This window comes from Pleurodeles waltl, chromosome 9, assembly GCF_031143425.1.
Source record: "Pleurodeles waltl isolate 20211129_DDA chromosome 9, aPleWal1.hap1.20221129, whole genome shotgun sequence".
Taxonomy (NCBI): Eukaryota; Metazoa; Chordata; class Amphibia; order Caudata; family Salamandridae; genus Pleurodeles; species Pleurodeles waltl.
The window spans coordinates 1,064,668,855-1,064,685,169 of NC_090448.1; positions in this window are offsets into that span (position 1 = coordinate 1,064,668,855).

Consider the following 16,315-nt stretch of genomic DNA (forward strand, 5'->3'; position numbering starts at 1 on the left):
TCCACGAAAACCATGGTGGTAGGCAGGGTCATAATCCTGCAGGTGTGCAAGTGACGGCCGGTAGGATGGAGAGTGAAGTCTCCAGCCTGGCGGTCATTACGGCTGTGGCGGTCGGTGTGGTACATAGGTGGTTTGGCTTTAGCCAAACCGCCAATGTCATAATATGGATAAAAGAACCGCCAGCCTGTTGGCAGTACTTTCCTCCATATTAACTCCGACCGCCGGGGTCATAATAACCCCCATACTGTGTTATTGATAAAAATATAACATTGGTTGGACAGTGGGTGGTACAATGCCCAATTGAGGCAAAGCTGAGATAATAATATGGAAAAAGTGGATTTCAGCGTGAGTTTGCTTCAGTCGAGGTCTGCGAGTCCAGCGAGGAAGCAGAGATAGTGTTTAAATAGTGCCTCAGAAGCTGCCAGATATCTTTAGGTCTACGCGATACTGGATGGAGCGAGACGTACAGTTAACTATTGGTGTCACAACATGTTTAGGCTGGCCAACCAGGAGGCAGCGCTAGGTGCATGATTTGAGCCCCAAAGGAGAGTTATCTCCCACTTCACCAACAGGAGCGATATTGCAGTGAGGTGCCTAATGTCTTTGGCAATTCATCAGCGTATCTGAGCAGGGTTGTAAGTGGGTCAGGACTAAGAGGCCAACCCACAATGACCGATAATTGATCAAGCACCTCGCACCAAAATCGACTAATATTGGGGCAAGACCATGACGTGTAAAAAACCTGCAGTTGGCGCTTGGCATTTGGGGCAGGCGGAGGAGCGAGCTGGGTCAATACTGACCTTATCACTGGGGGTAATGTAGGTTTTCCTAATGAATTTAAAGTGGATTTGCTTGTGGCACTAGTTGGGTGAAACAAACCTACTCCGTGCACAGCATGCCTCCCAGACTTTCTGGGACAGGGGGCACCCCAGATCACTTTTCCAGGATTGCCTGAACCCAGCATCTGGAACAGTAAGAGCCATAATACACATTAGGTGAAGCTTGGAAACCAATCGGGCTCCCGAGTCTGCCAACTCCACCAGTGGACGCAGAGCACTCTGTAGTCAGCATAATATGAAATGCTGCAACTGTGTGGCAACAGTGAAGTGGGTATCTATAATGTGGGAAAATATGTGGTCGTCCGGGAAGGTGTCCCCAAAGATATGGTGTTGAAAAGTCTGCAACATGCGCTGAACCAGCACCTCCTGTGTAATGGGTATGAAAGGATTATTAATCGGTTGTAGCAAGTGTTTGGATATCTCTGCAATGCAATGGAACACCACCGGGCAACAAGGTGCTCAACGGAACAGGGGCTGACAGGTCCTGCTCTGTGATGGAATATGAAGGGCGGACATCGGGGTGAAACCAATGATATGTATATTGACATTGTGCCACCAAATAATGAAGCAGTAATGGGGAACCCCAAGGCCTCCACACCAAGAAGGAAGAGTGAGGACTTCCCAACGAATGCGTGGGTGTCTATTTGCCCACACCAGCAGAGTGACCAGACCACGGAGTGTGGCAAAGAAAGAGTTAGTAAGCAGGACCAGAATGTTCATAAAAAGATACAAGAACTGTGGAAGAACCACCATTTTAATGAGTGATATTTGGCCCGCCATGGACAGCGGCAGTTTCGCCCACCTGTACACTTGAGCAGTAAATCTCTCAATTGCAGGCTCATGACTTAAATGTATCATCTGTTCCTGATCTCTATGGATGTGAATACCTAAGTATTTCGCAGAGTCAGAACAACAGCGCAAGGGAAACTCCGTTACAGGTGGGCGGGTGATGTCAGTTAACAGAAAAAGTTCCTACTTGTTCCAGTTTATATGTAAGCCGGACAATTCGCCAAAATGCTTTACTTAATCCAATTGTGGAGTAAGATTAATGTCTGGATGGCGAATGAAGATTAATATATCATCAGCACATATTGACACCAGGAATGGCCCACTAGTAAATTGCAGTCCTCACCTCAGGTGGCGCACTAGGGGATCCATCACCAGAATGAAGAGCAGTGGTGACAAAGGGCACCCCTGCCGTGTACCACGTGTGATAGGGAAAAAGGGGGCGAAAACTCCATGAGCTGTATGGCTACAGTGGGTTGCAAATATAACAAGGAAATCAGATCAGTATAACCGCAAGGGAACCTGAGCTTACCAAGTACAGTGTGCAAGAAGGGCCATTCAAATTAATCAAAAACCTTTTCGACATCTAATAAAGCAATCGCCGGAACCTCCAGTGATATTCCATTTAGCAGCGAAAAAATGTGCGAGGATTGATGCAGTTGGAGCAGTGTGGTACAAAACCAGACTGAACAGGGGAGATAATCTCGTCAAGTAAGAGGGAGAGGCGGGTGGCAACCATCTTGACCAGAATTGTATTGTCAAAGTTTAATAGGGAAAGAGGTCAGTATGATCCGCAATGTAGGGGATCCTTACCGGGCTTGGGTAAAACAGTAATTACCGCCTCTTGCATGGTTTCAGGTAGAACCCCGAATTCCATCGCCTTAGCATAGACTGATATGAGGCACGGACTAAGTATATCTTTGTATTTCTTATACAACGCCCCAGTAAACCCATCCAGCCCCGTAGGACACAACCCAGCAAACGACTCAATAGTCTGTGTCACCTCAACAGTGAAAGGCCCACTGAGGAACCGCTGCTGGGCAGATGTCAACCAGACCATAGCAATTACATCAAGGTAGTCCTGCAATGCCAGACGTGGCAGTGTGGGCTGCGCTGTGTACAGATTGGAGTAGTATGTGTATAGTTCTGCCTGAACCTCGGCGTTGCCAATGGCCATACTGAATTCCGGCCTTTTAATTTCTAATATATAGGACTCGGGATAGGATGGCCTAATCAATCTGGCCAATAACCTCCCGGGTCTGTCCCCCTCACCATATCTAAGGGCTCTAGCGTACCTGCCCGTGTATTGCGTCTCCCTGTCCGCCAGTGTATTAAACTCATTGAGCAGGAGCTTACAACGATGCAGTTGAGGGGTAACCTCAGTGGGCTGAGTCTTGCGGTCAGTATCAGAGAGCTGTGCCCCAGCCTCCACCAGCTCACGACGTAAATCTCTTAGGATGCCAGTGTGCATGGATATGCAAATATCTCTGGTATATGCCTTAAAGGCATCCCACAGCACCGCCCAGGTGCTCACTGAGCCCTTATTTAACTCGCAATAATTGACTATTGCCTTCCCTAAGGCTGCGCAGAATGAAGCATCTAGTAGTGCCATATCCAGAAACCTCCAAAATTTCCTAGCACCACTGGCTTCGGGGACAGCAAGCGTGATAAGTACAGGTGAGTGATCGGACAATGTACAGGGCAAATGTTTAACAGCTGTGACCCAGTGTGCAACAGTTCTAGTGACCAGCGAATAGTCAATACGCGATCAGGTGCCATGAGGTGCTGAATGTAAGGTGTAAGCCAGGGTGCCACTGCCAATCGATCGCCATAGTTCGTAAAAAGCTAGAGTGCTGCAGAGGTCCCACAGCACCAATAGCGAGCGGGGTTTAGAGGTTGGGGCTTGGGAAGTGGTGTTAAGTGTGGGGTCCATTGCTGTGTTAAAGTTTACACCCATCATGATGTGTTCCACGTCTAAGTGATCAATGTGTGTGTGGAGATCATGAAAAAATTCTGGAGCGTCAGTGTTGGGTACATAGACGTTTACAAGCAAAATCTTATGGTTATCCAGGAGCCCTGCTACCATCACATATCTACCATTGGTTAACAGTGACCTAAACGGTACAGTTTTGTGAACCATGATACACACCCCACAAGAGTAAGTGTGGTAGCTAGCAAAATAGAGGTGCAGGCCCCATGTGGACACAAAGGAGGGCGCAGCGCCCATGGGGAGTTGGGTTTCCTGTAGGGAAAGCAATTTGAACCGCATGCCTGCAGATGTATTGCAGCACCAATTTGCCTTTGCAGGGGTTGTTGAGACCACAGATGTTCCAGAACATGAGCCGGAGTTCTAATGAGTTTCTCGAAGCTGAGGCGTCAGCCTTCGCGTGTTGAAAATGCGAAGTCATGTACAAAACTGATAAATGTGGCATTACACTGCACTGCATAACAAAACAACATTTCCACACCCATCCCATGGAGGTAGAACAGCCCTCTCCCCTCCCATACTCAGCCCAAAAATAACAAGTGATACACACATAGCCCTAACCAAAAACCAGTACAACAAAAGAACAGATATCTTAGTATAAACCATGGGAGCATGACAACGCAGCCACGGTGATCTCCTACTTCAGTAACAGGAATTTCAAAGTGAAATATGAGTGGGCAGTCTTTAGTTGAAATCTGTGACGGGGCTACAGAGCGGCAACATAGAATTGCCCTTAAGTAACCGAGGGAGACTCATTGTTAAGTCAACAGGATAGGGAACTAGGCTCGACCAGCTCAATCCAGTCAGGAGGAAATAGTTCCATGCTTGAGGCAGGCCTGGAGTCTGGATGGTCCTGTTCTCGGAGGGACCCACGGGGTGATCCACCGAGCCCAGGGAGTTGCTTGCAGAAAGCCATGGCATCCTTAGGGTTGTCAAAATAGTGCGGTTTACTTTTCACCTCCACTCTCAATCTAGCTGGAAATGTTATGCCATATCGAACACCAACAGAGCAGAGCGCCGACTTGACCTCAGAAAATATCCGCCTGGCTTCTTGCACTGTTGGCGGGAAGTCGGGAAAGAGGGAGACCACTGCTCCCCGATATTGCAAAGGGTCCCTCTCTCTTGCCAATCGGAGGGGAGTATTGCGGTCTCCATAATTCAAGAGGTGAGTGATAATCAAGTGGGCAGGCACCCCGTGGAGGGGGGCCGAGGGCCTAAGGTGCGGTGTGCCCTTTCAACCACAAAGGTGGATGTCAAGCTTTGTCGTCCCAGCAGCTCTGTCAGTAGGTTCACAATGAACTGGTCCAGTCGGCCAGTGTTGGTGGATTCTGTGATTCTGGGTATGCGCAGGTTAATACGGAGCCACCGTGCCTCCAAATGCTCGTTTTTAACAGCCACAGTTTTCAACGTCCCCTCCACTGTCTTGAGGAGCTTTCTCAACATCGCTGTGTGGTTCTCAAGAGCAGAAATGTGACCCTCTGCACCCTCCAGGTGCGACTGCTGCTTATCCAACCTGCTTCCCATAGTATGCAGTCTGGAGGTGAGTAGATCAAACCTTGTATCAATGGCTCAGAATCCGGCCCGCAGCTCCATCCGAATATCCTCCGCCCAATCGCCTGGTCTTGCACCAGATCATCCCAGGCCTCGCCGTCATCCCCTGCCGGAGCGATAGCCATGTCCAGCTGCTGTCACTTTTCAAAGGGGAGCTGCCGCTTTTTAAGGTCACCATGGCCTCACAGGGCCTCACCACAGCCTCCTCAAACAGCCCACAAATGCTCCAGACACCAGAAGGCCACACACTCCACTGTCCAATAGCGGGGGCAGCCAGGGGAGATGACTATCACCCAGGCCGCCAAAGCCGCAGTCCACGGCCGGACCGCCAGGCAGACACCCAGGTCATCATGGTCATAAAGGGGCCAACACGGTAGTGAGAAGCAACTGGTGCGCGTAATGGGGACAGACCAGTCAGAGTCGTCAATGTCCAGACTAGGGATAAAGGGCACCCAGTCAGTCACTGGGATTCAGCACCGGAACTGGTTTCTAGGTCGGTCAAACCTTCAATACATGCACGGTTCCCCCTTGCTGCCCAGCAGCACAGTAGGGGGCAACAATGACCTCCCCCGCCACCACCATCAGTCCCGGGGACAGCAACCAGGCCACACCCCCACAGCAGTAGGACGTGTCACCGGTTGCCCCCCCGTGGGTGCCACAACACCAGCAGAAACGCCCGTGCCAGGCAGCCACCAAGCACAGGCCCAGGAGGGCGGATAGTGCTTTCCCCAGTCACATTCTGTGGTGGGAGAGTGACCAGCGACGACTGCCACAGGCGGCACCGAGCCACTTGTAGGCCTTGTGTCTCAGGTTCACTGAGGCCTCTTTCACCTCGGGGACTCAGAGGCGCAGGAGCCGGCAGGCATGGGCCACCGCATCAGCAGCGTGCACCTCCCATACCCCAACCCCCTTCTCTGCACCGCTTCATTACCACTGCAGACCGGGGCATGTGCCAACCACAGATCGCCTCGGTTTGAATGGAGACTCCGCAGGAGCTTCATCGCCGCGTGGCCATTTGGGTCGGTGGCACAGCCACCCCACCACCTCCTTCATGTCCCATTATTAACTAGACACTTTCACCCCAGGTAAGTTTTGGCTTGCTAGAATTTACCTGGGGAAACATGTGCTAGGTACAGTGTTTACCAAACAACTCATAATTTTAATATGTGCAGGAATCTTTGTTACTAAATGTATCAGAATTAAATAGAATAGGTCAACAGTAAAAAGGGGCCTTAGTCTTTTTGGTATGCAATATCATGAGGCAGCAGTGTGCTGAAGATTTTAACTGCAGGTGTGAAAACATCCAAGTCTGTATCTATGAGTTGGCATTGCCTTTATTTGCATTTTTCAAAAACATGTTAACATACTTAGGGCCCGATGTACTATAAAATTGGTCACAAAAATGTTTGTGGCTAGTATTTAATTTTGTGAATGTGACAATAGGTCTGTTTTCAAAATTCCAAAATGGAGTGGGTCACAGTCCAATCTTCTTCCTTAATATCATGAGGTAGGCTGCAAATTACAACTCACTCAGGTTGGCCTCAATCACATGAATGCTGGCATGCATGGGCCAGCAGACCATAATTTCTGAGTTTCTGTTTAAATAAAAATAAAAAAACGGTGTCCATTTTCTTTAAATGAAATGGGACTGCGTTTAAAAAAAAAAGTTTTTTGAAAATCATTTTAAAACATTCCACAAGGGAAAAGGGTCCAAAAAGGACCCCTTCCCTTTTGCGAATGGGTTACAACCACAAGTTGTGGTCAGTAACATTTCAATAGTTGGCAACCAGAATTATGCCTGCAAATCATGGCTACAAATAATGAATCTATATTTGGAAGGTCTACAACATGCGCCTTCCAAATATGGATTTAGTATGGAGTCGCAAGCCAAATAAAAAATATAACAGGCTCCTAAAAAGCCTTTAGTTCATTGCAAAAAAACGTTTTTGTAATCTCAAACAGCAATTCAGACTGTTTGTGATTGTAACATTGCTTAATGCATCGGTTTTAAGAAGCATAGTGTGAACTTTTGGCGCAATACTTTTTTACTGTTTTTATTAATCTTCAATGCTGTTAAAATGTATCTGCCATTTACAAACATTAACTTGATAACAATTTGAACAAAGTGTACAATTGGCACTAGAGACAGTAAACTATACCATTTTTACTGTGGGCTCTTCAGCTATATACTAAAAAATATTAGTAGGAAAAGCCTGAAGTTGGCGCCCAAGTCAGACAAATACTAGTTTAAGTCAAAAAAATGTATTCTAATATAAATATATAAACAAATACAGATGTCAGAAATCATATTCAGAATTACGTTTTCATACAACTGATTTTAGAAAGGCCACAACAGCAAAACAAACATTGGAGTCCTACAGCATTTTTAGAAAAATAAATTATATTCGACCACTGCAATTGTTATGTCTCTTGAGTACTGGGTTAAAGACTTGCTTGGTAACAAACTGATAATATTTTTTAAAAAAAACATAAAATGAAGTAGATTCTGATCAGAAAATTCATTGCAGGGACAGGAACACACAGAAACATTGCTATTTCAGCGCAATGGCAAGGACAGTGAATGATGTTTTGTCCCAATTAAATCTCAACAAGAGAGCGCTCTCCCAGATTGCAAAATCCATATGAAGATAAGGCTCCATATTCCTAGTTGTCGGGATTATAGCATAAACCCTGATAGAAGCTTTTTAAAAGTCAGCATCTTCTCTTAATACACATCTTCTAGCCAAAAAAGATTTCATAACTCAAGATTTATCCAGCTTGCATATTGCTGAAGGGTGTTCAAATAAATAAAGCCTTCAATGGCCTTTCATTACAGATTTAACGTATGACAACCAATGTGTTTTGGAACCATTATCAATTTTCAATCAACCATCAATGAGGTTTTTATTAATTGGAGCACAAAGAGTTTTCCAGTTAGAGACTCATAACAATGAGGGAGCTAATTTGATAATATCTTCAGCATATAAAAGCCCCAGTTTCTCATTACAGAAATATTGGGGGACACTAGGTGGAAGAGACAGGAGATGCCACAAAAGCCAGCCACCTCAACCAACAAGCACCACCTATTAGTATAGTTTTATATCCCTGCACCATAAGCAAGGATGAGAATGCATGGCATCTTCTAAATCTCCAAAAATGGAGCAATATATCTTTCTCCAATGTCAGAAGAGATATACAATACAGCACCAATTGACTGAGAGAATTTTGGGGCCTAAATGCCAAGTAAGGAAAACATAGATTAACCCAATCAAATATCACCCAAGGTTGGGACATTGTTCCACTTTCTCCAATACTTTACCCTTAACATAAAGTGTACAAGATCTAGTGCTTTAGGGACAAGTGCCATAAGATTTTGTGAAATCAGTATCTTAGCCAAAATTTGCCCACAAAGGTCGCAAATACATTAACCAGACATAGCAACCCATTGGGCATACATGGTAACACTACACCATCAACCGCATACAGTAGATCTGTAATCAGCCTTGTACCTACTGAAAGGAACATCCTGTCCTGACATCATAAAACAATTATTATTAATAATACATAAAGTAAATAGAATAGTGGATCATTGCACAGCCCTGCCTTACCCCTTTTTTCTATTTGAAAAGATTACACGCACTCACCATCATTCCCAATTCTGACTTGCGTCATTAAATCAGAACTTTGCGTCATTAAATCAGAATTTAGCAAGAATAAAAAGTTGACTAAAGCATCCTCCAGACTGATTTTACTGAGTTGCTGCCACAGTTTCAATCTGTTGATAAGTTTAAAAACGCTAGAGAAGACCATGAAGGCCAGGTGCAATGAGTACCTTGGCAATAATATATTTACTAATTATTAGGAGTAAATTAAATCATTGCTCATTGTACTTAAGTCCTCATGGAACCCATACTGTGGATCTTAAAGGTTGGTATTTTCAGAAGCTCAATCAAGAATTATTTTGTGCACAACTCTTCCAATAACTTTAACCATGGAGTCTGGTAGGATATGTCCCAATTGCACCGGGAAACCAGTCTACTGCCCTTTTTAAAAACTGGGACTATGCTAGACATGGCCCAGGAACTGGACATTTTGGACCTGCTAGTGTGGTTTAATGTATCAGTAAGGAGGCGTGCCCAGAGATTTGTGTTTGATTTAAAGAGTTTTATGGGCACAGCGTGCAGCCGATGTGCCTTTCCAGAGAGCAGATCTACTGATTAGCAGTAATGTGAGGCCCCAAACTAGCCATGAGGTCATTTTTCTTTTTGATGGAATTTACCGCCCGTCCGATTAATTTTAGATCTTTTGCCTTGCACGCAGTCATAAGAGACTCCATTTAATTATTTTCAGCTCAAGTTTTCTCAATTTTAACATGACCTTAAAATGCAGTTTATGAACGGATTCATCCTCCGTATTAATTGGCTTGTTAGACAAAGCAATACAAAGGCATCTATTAAAATGAACATGCATTGTTGAATCATCTTCTTTCCCTTGAATCATAATAAGGCAGAAGTTTAATAGCAATCGTCTAAATGTGTTACCCAACCCGATGAAAGGGTTAATAACATGTGCATGAATAGTTTCAAAAGAGATACAAATTGCAAAGAGAGACATGTGGCCTCTAATCAAGTTAATAAAAAGGTGCTTGATAAAACATGTTTCCAAGCCAACCTGTGCCCATTATCCTTTGACAGAGACACAGAAATTGTCATTAGTAGGTACACAAACTAGGGGTATGGGAAATTAAAAGGATTCTCCCAAAGAATTATGATCCTCAGTAGTCTTTTTCCAGCACCGCCCTAACCAAGAGATAATTGGCCATGTTCCACAACACAATCCCTGCAATCCCAATATTCTCTCACCCCACTCCATACCAGGACCCCCACCCTCTATCCCCCTTCTTGTACAGCACCCCCACCCCCCACTCCCCGCATACATGCACACACACACAGACACCCACATGCACCCAGCATACACTCATTCATGCACCCCGCATACACTCATTCACCGACACATGCATTCACTCACAAGCATCCATACATGCAAACACTTCAACAATCATACACGCATTTGAACATGCATACACACACCCATACACACATGCATTCATACACGTATACACACACGCATTCAAACACACATACACACACCCACATACACACGCATTCATACACCCATACACACACCCATACACACACACATTCATACACGCATACACACACATATTCAAACATGCATACACACACCCAACATACATGCATTCATACACGCATACACACACGCATACACACACACATGCATTCAAACGTGCATACACACACCCATACACACACAAATTCATACAGGCACACACACACGTATACACACACATGCATACACATATACACACACGCAGACAACACTCACTCACACATGCACACACAATACCCCCCACCCTCCCCTGTTGGACGATCGACTTACTTTGTCCGGCAAGGAGGTTGTCTGGCAGGGAACGGGAAGAGGCTCTTCCACCGCTAGCAGCGCCTGCCATCAGGACAGCGCCAGGCTGTATTTCAGGTTGTATTACGGCTGATGGAGTCTTTTTGGCAGGGAGGGGTCTGAAGTGGAACCGCCCATGTGCCTTTGACCGCCGACAGGACTACTGGAGGATTTCTGCCCAAAATGTGGTGGAAATCCTTCAGTACTCGTAATTTGGTAGTCAGAAGACCGCCAGCAATCTTCTTACACCCGTGGCTTCGAGGGTCTGCTGAAAAGTCAGCTGAAGTCATAATGAGGGCCATGGTTTGAACTGATCCGACCTCAAGAGTCAGATAGTACTCTAATCCTAATTCAGAGCTGAAATAGTCAAACAAAAAGGTGATAGTTGTAGTTTAGCATGGACATAGTCAGGTTGTTAGCATAGGATGTTGTTCACCAGACACAAGCCATCAATCAAGGTAAATAAATGATTTCAAGTACAGCCCTTAAAGACATCAATGTAAAAATGGATCCATTAAAATAAAATGAAGCAAAAGTTAAATCTTATAAAAAATAGCTGAATTGTTTGGTGGCTTGATGACACGAAAGCCCAGAATTCTTCATACCACAAGCCTTTGCTGAAGAAGGGGCTTGGCTGCATTGAGCACTACTTAAGCACATGGACATTCACACAGGAAGACCAGCCATGGGTTGCACCACAGCATGCGCTTGGGTTAAGGCCAGGCCAGGAGTGGGCCTGTCTGTGCCTGTCCATGCTTATTTAAGAATGAGCCCACATTCTTTGGTTGCATTAAGCTGTGACATGAGTAAGCCCAAAGTGATGTCTATTTAAAAAAGCTCTAAGGAGACCGGTGCTTCCAGGAGCTCCTCAATTATTCCATGTTTGACTTCAGCTGCGGGGGCTCCTACCTATGACATTCTTACAGTTGAGGAAAAATTCAGCCTGGGAAGCTCCAGCCCTGTAGGGGTCACATGGGTTACAGCAAACCCTACTTCTACCAATTCTAGTTGGGTGAATGCGAGAGCTGCAGGTATTATTATACAGACTACGTGGTAAGCCAGAACAACTATTGTGGATGTGCATCCTGTCCCACTGGAACTCCCCTCTGTGCTCAAACTGTTGGTATTTAAGCACAAGAATAATCCCACTAAGTTTTGTCTGTGGGGGAACATTGTTTTTTGGGCTGTTAACAGGTGTAAGAGAGATGCAGGGACTGATAGGAGGGTTTTGGGTTTGCTTGTCTGAATATTGACTCTGCTTCTGCTGGTGTTGCATCGCTGCTTGATCAGTTGCTAGCACAGAGCTCTTGTAACTTGAAAGGCCTTGCCAATGCTACGTTTGACACCATTATAGTTAGGCTCATAGCTATTGAGCAAATTCTTTCCAGTCCACACTCTTGTGCTGTTACCCATGATCACATTATGTGTCCACCTCCTGTTACCTCTGTTTTATTATCTTCTGCTTCTCTATCATTACAGTCCCAAACGAGTGAATAGACTGTAATAAGATAGGTCTGCGGCAATGTAGTTCCTTCATCTAATGTTCCACTAGACAGCCAGGGCTTGGCTAGGTTGCGTGAAGTAGAAGCAACAGAACAGTCTACCCTGCTTGTTGGGGACCTACCTCATTTTCCTTCACAAGGTGGGTCTGCCATCCTTGCCCCCTACCCAGCTGTGCAAAGGTTTGAAGAACCAGTGATGGGGAGGGTGGAAATTAACTCCCTTATCTATAATGGCTCACACATTAATTAGGCCCTATTATCTTAGATCTCCCTCCCAGTGTTGTTCCATATGTGTTGGTTCTAACAAATGTCCCTCTGTTATGTGAAGGGAGAACAACTCAGTAACAAAGTTGTACATTTGTATAGTGGATGCATCTGTGATGGGACTTTCTTTTTTTAACCTATCATCTTAGCCAGGAGGGTTGTTTGGATGAGCTGTGACCGTAAGGATGAACCTGGGGATTGTGTGGTGATTAATTTTGATCATCAAAAAATAGTGGGAAAGCTGATTTCACATCTAGCTCAGGATTATGGTCATGATTCTTGAATTAGGGTCCATCATTTGGCCTTTTTTATCCTTCTGCCTACGGGTGATCAGGGTCTAGACAATCTCACTCTTGGATTGGGACACAAAGGTCACATGAGGACAATTTTGTTGTGCCACTTCTAACAGATCCTTAATCTTAAGTACTGTAGACAGGGTGGATGACTTGCTCAATGTCTAAATGATCCTAGCCCATCTGATATCATAGCATAGGGGTATTTCAGAAGGATGAGCAGACACTTCCAGTCATGCTTAGTAGTAAACTAACCAAAATAGGCTGCAAAATGAATCAACCTTTGTGGGTTATGTTTATTTAAACTTATAGCATTGTTTGTTGTCAGGAAACCTAGGATATAGCCAATGCTTTTTGTATTGATGGTCATAGATCCTTTTTTTCTCCTACCATTCCTTTATTCTAGTAGAGCAAAGGGTGGTTTAGGGTGGTTTAGCTACACTAGTTTCTCACAACCTGATCTCTGTTTATTTGATGAGGGTTATCTTACCATTTTCTAAAACTAATAGTGTTCTTTTGTTGAATGTTTATTACTCTAATGAGGCTTTAGAAGCTTCAGCCCAGTTGGTAGCCCTTTGGGCTTCATTAGTTCAGCTATGAAGGGATTCTAACTTCTTTATTCCGGTAATGCTCCTCAGAGATTTTAACCTACATCTGTGTGGACAATATTGTGATTTCAACCTAAGTTATGGCTGAACTGGATTAGTTCCTACAGGTAGAGGGTCTGCTACCAATATTGATTATATGCTTCTCCCTTCCTCTTTAAGTCCATTTGCAAGAAATTATTCCATTTTAATTCACACCTGGAGCCATCATAACCCAATTACTGTAATCACCGGTTGGAACCTTGCTTCTGCTTCGTTCTGTTCCTCGCTCTTGAGGAGTAGTAATGTAGCAGTTGCTGCTTAATGGTGAAGGATTAAATGGAAAAAAGATCTGCCCAAAGCCTTTTTAAAAGAGTTGATAATGCTTTGCCCAAGGTGTTTTGAGATTTGCCTCCCTATGGATTCTCTCAAGTAGACAGTGGTGGCCTCTTTCGTTAATGTTTGTGAGTTGACAAACTTGATACTAACTCGACAGGGGGAAGGAGTGTCTCAGAGGCAGCTCACATTGTTTGATCATGTATTCTTGAGGGCTGTCTCCTAGGGTGGCTGAATGCAGGCAGATTTGCAAAGTTGATATTAGAAATAGAAAGGATCTCCTGTGGTGTGAGCCCTGGGCAAAACTCAAAGATGCCTGTTCTTTCAAGTAATGTGCAAATAGTTAATTGCCCAGTGTCTTTTAGCACTGACTTTCCAGACATGCATGACCACACTGACCCTGATAAATGGGTGGTTAACTTTAGAAGCATCTATGGGTTTGCAGACCCTCAGGGCAAGGGTGGTGGGCATTCCTATATGTTGGGCCCTTCTAATCTTGTCTTTTAGCTTGGAGAAGTCAGGGAGGCAATTTACCGGTTCAGTAACAATAAAGGGCAGGGCCTGATGGGGTCCCTTCTGTATTATCTAAATTGGATACTGACTTGTGGGCGCCCTTGTTTACCCAGTCTAATAATGTGGTATCTCTATTTTAAAAAAGGGTGTTAAGTCTAACCCACACTGGTATTGACTGATCTCCCTATTTGATTCAGTCATTAAGGTTGCTGGGAGGGTGATTTTATCACATCTCCAAGAGTGGGGGGAACAGAATCAGATATTATCTGACATTCAACAGGGGTGTAAATTAGGAAAGGTAACATCAACTAGTCCTTGAATTTATATTTAATTGTGAACAAATTCACCCTAGCCATGCCCAGAGGTGCTCACTTGGTGTTCATGGACCTCTGATCGGCCTTCAATAGAGTGAACAGAAATAAACTATGACCATTGATGATCTCAATGAGTATTGATGTTGATATTATTGTGTATTGATCTGCCTCAGAATACGAATGCTTCTGTGAGGTGTAGTGGGAATGGAGACTGTACGGAGGGGTTCGACATCAAGTGTGGAATTAGGCAGGGAGGCATCTTGGCTCCTTTTATATTAACCTTGTATGTTAACTATCTGGAGGATCATTTGTTATGTGATGGCCATGACTTGCCATGAATGGATAAGAGACCTTTTTGTAGTTTTGCTACATACAGATGATGCAGTTCTTCTACTAAGGAATGTACTGGGCCTCCCGTATCTACCTGACTAATTTGTGAGTTTTATGGTTTGTTTCGATTCATCCACAAATTTGGGGAAGTCCCATGTTATGATCATTGACCCTAGATCTACTAAAACCAGAAAGCATGTTGTCTTGGGGAGGAAATGTCAAGGTTTTTTTTCTTTCCCTTGGCTCCGAGTTTTATTTTGCCCACAAATGTTCTTGGTCCCATTAATTTCCTCTAAACAGCTTCACTTTAGGAGGAGAGTGGAAGCTTTCCTTTGATTTTGCTACCAGGTTTGGGAGCAAGCTGATTCAGACCTTAGTTAAGGTATATGAAGCCAAATGTGTTTCAACAGTGCTGTACGGTAGTGATCTGTAGGGGTATATGAATTGTTTGTCTATATCATATTATTAAATTGCACTTGAGGAGCTAATACAGAGCTAGATATCTGACACTGTTACCTTTAAACCATTATTAAAATCACTGTCTATATAAACCTAGATTTGGAACTCAGTAGGTAATTTCTGAAAGATTGTCTTTCACTGGACTATGCTAACAGAATACATTGGCTTAATTATGTCTTATATTATGTTATGTGTATTTGTGAAGTGCACAATCCCCCCCGAGGGCATCCTGGCATTCAGTAGGTGTGTGTGCCTAACCCTACCTATGGTAGACTAGTTAATTAAAAAGCCAGGTCTTCAACATCTTTCAAAATTCAAGTGGAGAGAAGGAGTCTTTGATGCAGGGAGAAAGGTAATTTCATGCTTTAGAAGCAAGGTAATTGAACACTTGTTGACCTGATTGGGTTCTGTGCAGGCATGGGATATTGGCGAGTAGGAGTCCATTCCATGCTTTAAGAGCAAGGTAAGAGAATGCTTGTTGTACTGATCTGGTTCTCTGTATGATTGGGATGTTGGTGAGTAGGAACCCTGCAGAACGGAGGTGTCTGGATCATTGGTGGAAGGAGATGTGACCATTCAGGTAAGGGACCTGAGTTGTGTGGGGCAGCTGTGTCAAATGCTGCAGATAGGTCAAGGGGAATGAGGGCTGTCATGTCTCTTCTGTCAAGGATCATGAAGATGCCATCTGTGTTATCTGTGGCAGCAATGAGTGCTGTTTCTAAACTGTGGTTGGACCTGAATCTAGACTGGGTGGCATCAAGGAGCTGGACTTTGGGTCAGTTTGGTCTTATAGGTGAAAGTTAAGGTCTTCAAAGAGGGCGAAGGTGCCAGCGTTGATGATGGGGAGTGTGATGAAGTCCCTGATATCACTGGAAAAATTGGTGTGGGGTCCAGGTGGTCTGTATACGGGGTTTCTGCCTAGGCAGAAGTTGGCTGTGACATGTATCTTGAACATGAGGCATTCCATGTCACTGGTGGGGTTGTCCATGTAGGTGGTGTGGCTTTTGTGGCTCTTAGTCATCAAGATTTGTGTACAGCTCCCGAATCAATCAAAAAAGTCGCTAAGACCTTGTCAAAAA